This window comes from Ambystoma mexicanum, chromosome 6q, assembly GCF_040938575.1.
Source record: "Ambystoma mexicanum isolate Mex_15411 chromosome 6q, UKY_AmexF1_1, whole genome shotgun sequence".
Taxonomy (NCBI): domain Eukaryota; kingdom Metazoa; phylum Chordata; class Amphibia; order Caudata; family Ambystomatidae; genus Ambystoma; species Ambystoma mexicanum.
This window is the reverse complement of record NC_090937.1, coordinates 48,717,466-48,724,295: the sequence shown is the minus strand read 5'-3', so window position 1 is coordinate 48,724,295 and position 6,830 is coordinate 48,717,466. Positions and strand designations below refer to the sequence as shown.

At 46.6% G+C, this 6,830-nt stretch overlaps 1 pseudogene; it reads right to left on the bottom strand.

Moving 5' to 3' along the window:
* Positions 1–5,830: 5,830 nt before the first annotated feature.
* On the bottom strand, positions 5,831–6,582 carry LOC138515162 (proteasome subunit alpha type-4 pseudogene; annotated as a pseudogene).
* Positions 6,583–6,830: the final 248 nt, after the last annotated feature.

Here is a 6,830-nt window from a genome sequence, read left to right as displayed (position 1 = left end):
ATTAAAAAATGGTTAACCAGAGGTGCTGTAGAAACCCTGTTTTTTATACAGCTTTTGTGTTCTGAGATGCATACCTTCACTTTACGTTTTGTCATCCCGATATACATTTTCTTACAAGGGCACCAAATTGCATACATGACATTATCAGTATTACAATTGGTGAAATTAACTTGGGACCATGTTTTTTTCAGACCAATGTCAACTTGTTCAGATCTTCCTGTGCCCTTCTCAATAATACACTTTCTAATGATGTAAAACTTGGTTGCATGTATGCATATTAAGATCCCAAGTGAGACTTTTTTTTAGGTTTTAACACATAACAGTTCTCTCAATGAGAAAAGAGAAAAAAGAATGGATGCATATGTAACAGAAAATGTTACATATGCATCCATAGTCGTTACACAGATGGGAGTAATTCCAATATACAGTGCTTAGTTTCGTTTCTATAGATCCAACAGTATAACAATGGAAATAACCAACATAATTTTCTCGTTCTCTTTATTCTTTTACACCTTCCCCCCTGCCCCCACCCCTCACGGACTAAGAAATCGTGTTACCAAGGAGTTGTGTTTTCATGATCATGTGCTCGTTGTCGCAGGCTGAAACTGTTTCGATGTGGTGTGTTCAGGGACTCGCCATAAGGAGGGTGTCTTGTCATGATTCTACTGGTGCCTGAGAGGTAGCGTGGAAGCGGTCTCAAACAGGTAGAGGGGGAATAGTACATAAGACCTAGTCGGGCCCTATAGACAATGGACCCTATCACCATTTGGGGTTGGATGTCTGTTTGATGTGTGTTTGCTTAGGAAGTCTGACCACAAGACTTCACACTGTGTTGCCCTGCCGTGGAGTGATGCAGTAATTTTCTCCATGGTACATATGTTCATTGCAACATTGATCCATTCATTCCCGGTCGGGGTCGTAATTGATTTCCATTTGGTGGCAAGTAATGCCCGAGCACCGAGCAGCAGATGGGGGCTAGGCCTTGGACTCTCTGCCACTCGTCCACTATTTTCTCCAGACCGAACAGGACAAGATGGGGGTCCGCCATTCTTTGAATCCCGTCCAGGTGTCTAATCCACCCCAAGACCTCATCCCAATAGATCTTAATCTTAGGACATCCCCACCACATGTGCCAATAGTCTGCGACTTGTCCACATGCACACCAACAGAGGGGGGAGGATGAGTGATAGTTTATAAGGGTCATACTGCCAGCGGTGCAAGAGTTTGATGGAATGGAGTTTATATTGGCACAATATGGAAGTGCGTGTTGCCATGCGGCACATTTTATCCCACACGTCTTCATCAATTTTCCGACCCCATGTCATTCCCCCAACGTGCTCTGAGGTTATGTGTGTTCCCTCTACCCGCCTCAACTAGTAATTTGTACATGGCGGAAATCAGGCCCTTCCTGTCAGTCTTGGAGTCCAACCGTTTTTCGAAGGGGGTGAGCTCCCTACTCAGTTTTTCCTTCCATGCTGCCTTTGTTAAGACCCCATTGATCTGTAAGTAGTGGAAAGCGGACAGCACGCCTATATTTAGGGCCTCTGTTAGCTTCGGGAGAGTGATAAAGGAATCGCTTCGGAGAAGCTGGCCCACCCTTTCTAGTCCTGCTTCTTACCACGCCTGGAATCTTTCAACATTGGGGATGTGGTTACTTATGCCCGGGGACCATAGCTGGCTCAGTGGAGACGGCCATGTTGTGATTTTTCTCATCTCTGGACCCTCCCTCCATATTTCCCATATGGTGGCAAAGAGCGGATGCTCTTTCGTCCACCTCAACACTCTCTTTTGTTGGGCCCATAGCCACTCCGAGAGTGTTGCTGCGTCTAAATAGTGGTTGTCCATTGCTATCCACTGTGGTTCTTTTTGGTTATGTAAATGAGGGACGAGTACCCGTAATTGGGCAGCAACATAATACTTCTTGAGGTCTGGGAGGCCTACCCCTCCTTTATCTTTGGGCAACGTTAATGTGTTGTAGGCGATCCTGGCTTTTTTCCCACGCCACAGGAATTTCAGGGTCGCTTTTCTAACCTTGGTGAAGTATTGCTCCGGTATTTTAATGGGAAGCATCTGAAAGGGGTAGAGAAACCTCGGGAGACAGGTCATTTTAATGGCGTTAAGCCGGCCAAGCCACGAGATTGTCAATTTGTCCCACCTGGCCAGATCCGCATGCAATTTGGCAAGTAGCTGTGGAATGTTTGCTTCATAAAGAGTGTCTATTTGTTTCGTAATTCGAATCCCTAAATATCGCATGGTGTCATGCTCAAGCGTCAGTCCAAGTGAGGAATATTTTGTTTCGTTTACCTCTGCCGCCCCATGGAGGGGGAACAATATGGATTTGGACCGATTGACCTGAAACCCTGATAACTGACCATATTCTTCGAGGAGGGATATAGCTTGGGGAATGGATCTTTCAGGATTGACCACATGCAGGAGTATGTAGTCGGCATACAATGCCAACTTGTACTCTGTGTGTCCCAGGTGCATCCCTTCTATACTGGTGTCCGTTCTCATCTTGTGTGCTAATGGTTCAAGCGATAAAGCAAACAAGATTGCCGACAGTGGGCATCCCTGTCGGATACCCCGCTTCAATTGAAACCACCTAGAATATACCCCTTTTCCAAATACCGAAGCTGTAGGCATCAAATAGACCACCTGGATTCCCTTTCTAAGCTTGGGGCCCATCCCAATTTTGCAAAGGACTCCCATTAGGAAGTCCCAATCTACCCTATCAAATGCTTTTTCTGCATCGATGGAAAATAGTGAGGGATCAGTGTTCAGGTTGTGGGAGGCATGTACCAAGTGCAGGGTCTTGCGCATGGTGTCTGCACCTTGGCGGCCCAGTATAAAGCCCTCCTGGTCAGGGTGGATGAGGCGGGGCATGTATGATTCAATTCTAGCTGCCAAGACCCGTGTGTATATCTTTGCATATATGTTGTGTAGGGAGATGGGACGATATGATCTGCATTTTTTGGGATCTCTCCCTTCTTTTGGGATGACCGTTATGAGTGCTTTGACAAATGAATCCAGAGGTTTCCCCGTCTCCAGGATCTCATTAAATAGTTTCACTAGAAAGGATGTGAGCTGTGTGGCAAATGTCTTGGAGAAACCTGCAGTATACCCGTCGTCACCTGGGGATTTACCTAGTGTTAGTCGTTTGATGGCCTCCTGAATCTCCTCCTCAGTTATGGGGGCGTCCAGGGTCTCAGACTCAATGTATGTCAGTTTGGGCATATTGATATCAGCTAAATTGGATCGAATGCTGGACAGGTCCGGTTTTGTCTCTGGGGTATACAGGGCTTCATAGAAGTCTGCAAATGCTTCGGGGATTGTGGTCCTACTTATAACTGTGTTGGGTCCTCCATCAACTATTTCCTGCACTCTGCGTTCTGCCTGCTGTGCTCGTAGCCTGGCCGCCAACAACGCGTCTGCTTTGTCTCCTTTCTCATAACATTTTTGTCTTAGGAAAAGAAGTTTGCGAGCTATTTGGTCGTGTTCTAGGAGACGGAATTCCTCCCTTTTTTTCCTTGCTTCACTGACTTTTTCATGGTCTATTACGTCCCCTTCCTTTGCTTCGTTATCTAGTTGGGCGATTTCTCTACGGAGTCTATTTTCAATCAGGGTTCTCTCTCTCTTTTTATTGGCTCCCTCCCTCATAAGGACCCCCCTCCAGGTCGCCTTGCCCGCATCCCAGACCCCTTGTGTAGAGGCCTCCCCGGTATTGTTCAATTGAAAGTAATCCACAATTTCAGTTTCCATCTCCGACTTAAAAACTGGTCTTTCCATAGGGTCTCGTTGCATCTCCATTTTCCACCTCTAACTGGTAGGGATTCCCATGTTATATCAGCGGTCACCATGTCATGGTCAAACCATGTGATCGGTGTGATTTCTGTGTGTGAGGCCTTATGGCATAGATCTCTTGAGAGGTAGAGGTGGTCAATGCGGGTGAGTGTATTGTGTGGGGCTGAAAAAAAAGTGTAAGCTCTCGCCGTGGGATGCATTCGTCTCCACACATCAGTCAGTCCATACAGTTCCATCATTACCCTGAATTGGTCATGGTCTCCTCCGACTTTATCATGTGTTTCTGGGTTACGGGGTATCTAACGTGGGAACTGTCCATGTATTAAAATCTCCTCTAAGGATGATAGGACCCGTTGACTCTAGCATGATTTTGGGGATTGTTTTGGAGAGGAATCTAACCTGCCCTACGTTGGGGGAGTAAATCATGGCGATCGTAGTGGACACATTCCCAATGGTCCCTGAAACAATCAAGGCTCGGCCTTCTGCATCTGACCAAACCTTTGTGGTCTTGAAGTCTATCCCCTTCTTAATGATCATTCCCACTCTCCCCCTTTTAATGGTCCAGAACCCCAGAATTCAATCCCGGATCGCCTCCCCAGGACCACCCTCTCCTCACCCTTAATATATTTAGTCTTCTGCAATAAAAGGATATTGATATTTGATCTGCGGAACTCTCTAAAGACAAGTGATCTTTTGGTCAGTGAATTAAGACCTTTCACGTTCAGCGTTCCCACCCATATGGCACCCCTGCTATATGGTTCAGTGGTCATCGTAACAACGGAATCTGAGACCGTACATACTCTCTGACCATTTCAACCCGCTTCCTCGGTGTTTAAACAACCACGTAACCATTGCACTGTTCATAGTTCTTAAATTTACCCTTGATTTGACACGTGCCTTTGTCCGTCATCTCCACCCCCCCTCCCTTCCTTCTTCCTGAGTATGGTGGCGTCCGATCGAGCCTAGTTAAACGCACTAGCTTGGAACCGAACCACCAGTGGAGACCGTTACCTCACGGTCCTCTTGTAAAATAAACATCATCATAACTAATGAGCCCCGGTAACCTCCCCCCAGAGCGAGCACATTTCTGCAAGATAAGTGGAGGTCTCAATCACGTTACACCAATAGACACCCATGTTTTCCCCTTATCAAATGTCAATTCAAGCACAGAGTACCATACTTGTCGAGGATCAACTGCCCCCTTCCGGGGAGCCGTTTCCCCTGCGATATTTCCTCGCGCCTTTCACCTTCTTCCTCTTCGGGCCCTGTATCTGCCATTCCCTCCCGTCCTTGGGGGCATGGTCACGGGATTCCTCCCGGTCCTGCGGGCCTACTAAGTCGGATATGCAAGCTTTGATTTGTTGCTCAGAGCTCAACCTGATCCTTGTGCCTTCATGTTCGAAAGAAAGAGAAAAGGGGTATCCCCATCTGTAGCGTGTGTTACGAGATTTAAGCCATGTCGTAAGTGGTTTACACATTTTCCTCAGGGCTAAGGTCAGGGAGGAGAGGTCCTGGTATATCGTTATTTGGGATCCATTTAGGGAGATGGTGCTTCCACTCCTCGCCTTTTCCAACACTCTCATCCTATCCTGATAACGGTGAAATCTTGCCAGAACTGATCTCGGGCCTCCAGGTGGGCCTCCCGCTCTGTGAATGCGCTCTGTCTTGGGTTCATCAATGTTATCGTCTGCAACCAGGAGCTTGATGATGTCGTGAAGGGTCATTTTTAGGTCCTCTTTTGTTTCCCCTTCTTTCTCGGGAATCCCAAAAAACTTAGGTTGTTTCTCCTTTCACGATTCTCCAAATCATCATCTTAAGTTTAAACTCCTGCTCTCTTTGTTCTAGCTCAGTTATGCTGTGGGCCAGCTGTGTAATTTACGGTGGCGTAATTAGCGCCTTCCCCACTCCCATTATGCCCTATGGGGCAAAAATGGGAATGGGGAAGGGAAAATGGGAAATGGGGATTTACCGCCCCACTCACCTTGGAATGGGGCGGTAAATCCGCCATCCACCATGGTGTAAACATAGTTTACACCATGGTGGTAAAGTTGGCGCAATTAGCGCCTGGGTTGTAATGACCCCCTTTGACTGCTAAAGCAAGAGCCTCCCTCAAACTCATGCCTCCTTCTTTGTAGTCTTGTTTTAGCATTGAAACAGCTGCAGCACTATTATTTCCAATGCAAGTAGCTTTCCAACCACCATAAATTCCACTGGGGTCACTCTGATATAGCTGAAAACCATAATGTTTGTCCCAACCAATGTAAAGCAGTGAAAAACCAAACGGCCGCTTGCCTCCAAACTGTGTATATGCTTGTTTGATATCACACAGTGCTGTGACCAACTGCTCACAAGGTATAGGTTCCTGATACTGTAAGAGATATCTTTGAGCGATCAACCTCAATTCGTTTGTCAGAACGTTGGCATCCGAGGTAATGCCTGCAATACTACATGCCATATCATTATTACGCTTGTAGATTTTCTCTGAAAAGAAAACTTCATCAAGAAGTTTATGGATGTTGCGTCTCTCTGCAGCTAGCAGAAATCCATCATTTGCTAATATTCCAAGGCATGTGCCACCATGTCCAATGGCTTCCATAGCATATTGCACCTGATATAAGCGACCTTCAGGGGAAAAAATAGTGGTCCTTGAATCATATCTTCAAGACATGGTGTTTGTAATTTACAGAACCCGCGATTCTGCAAGGATCCCGTAAGCAGGACTGCACAGTTAGAAGCAAACAGAGAGATACCGGCAAACAGTGCTCTGAAACAGGGACAAGTGAGCCCTGAGGCTTGATTATGGTAATGCTCTCTTTGCTGGCACCTTCGAGCGCAACATCTGCAAGATGCAGGTTATTCAGAACAACGCACTTAGAGCAGCCATGAATAACCCAAAACTCGATCACATCACCTGAGGCAGGAGAAAGGCACACTGGCTCCCCATTCGCGAGCCGATCATATTCAAGGTACTTTCAATCACTAACCGGTGCCTTCACAATGAGGCCTCCCCTACGTATCACAGAAAATAA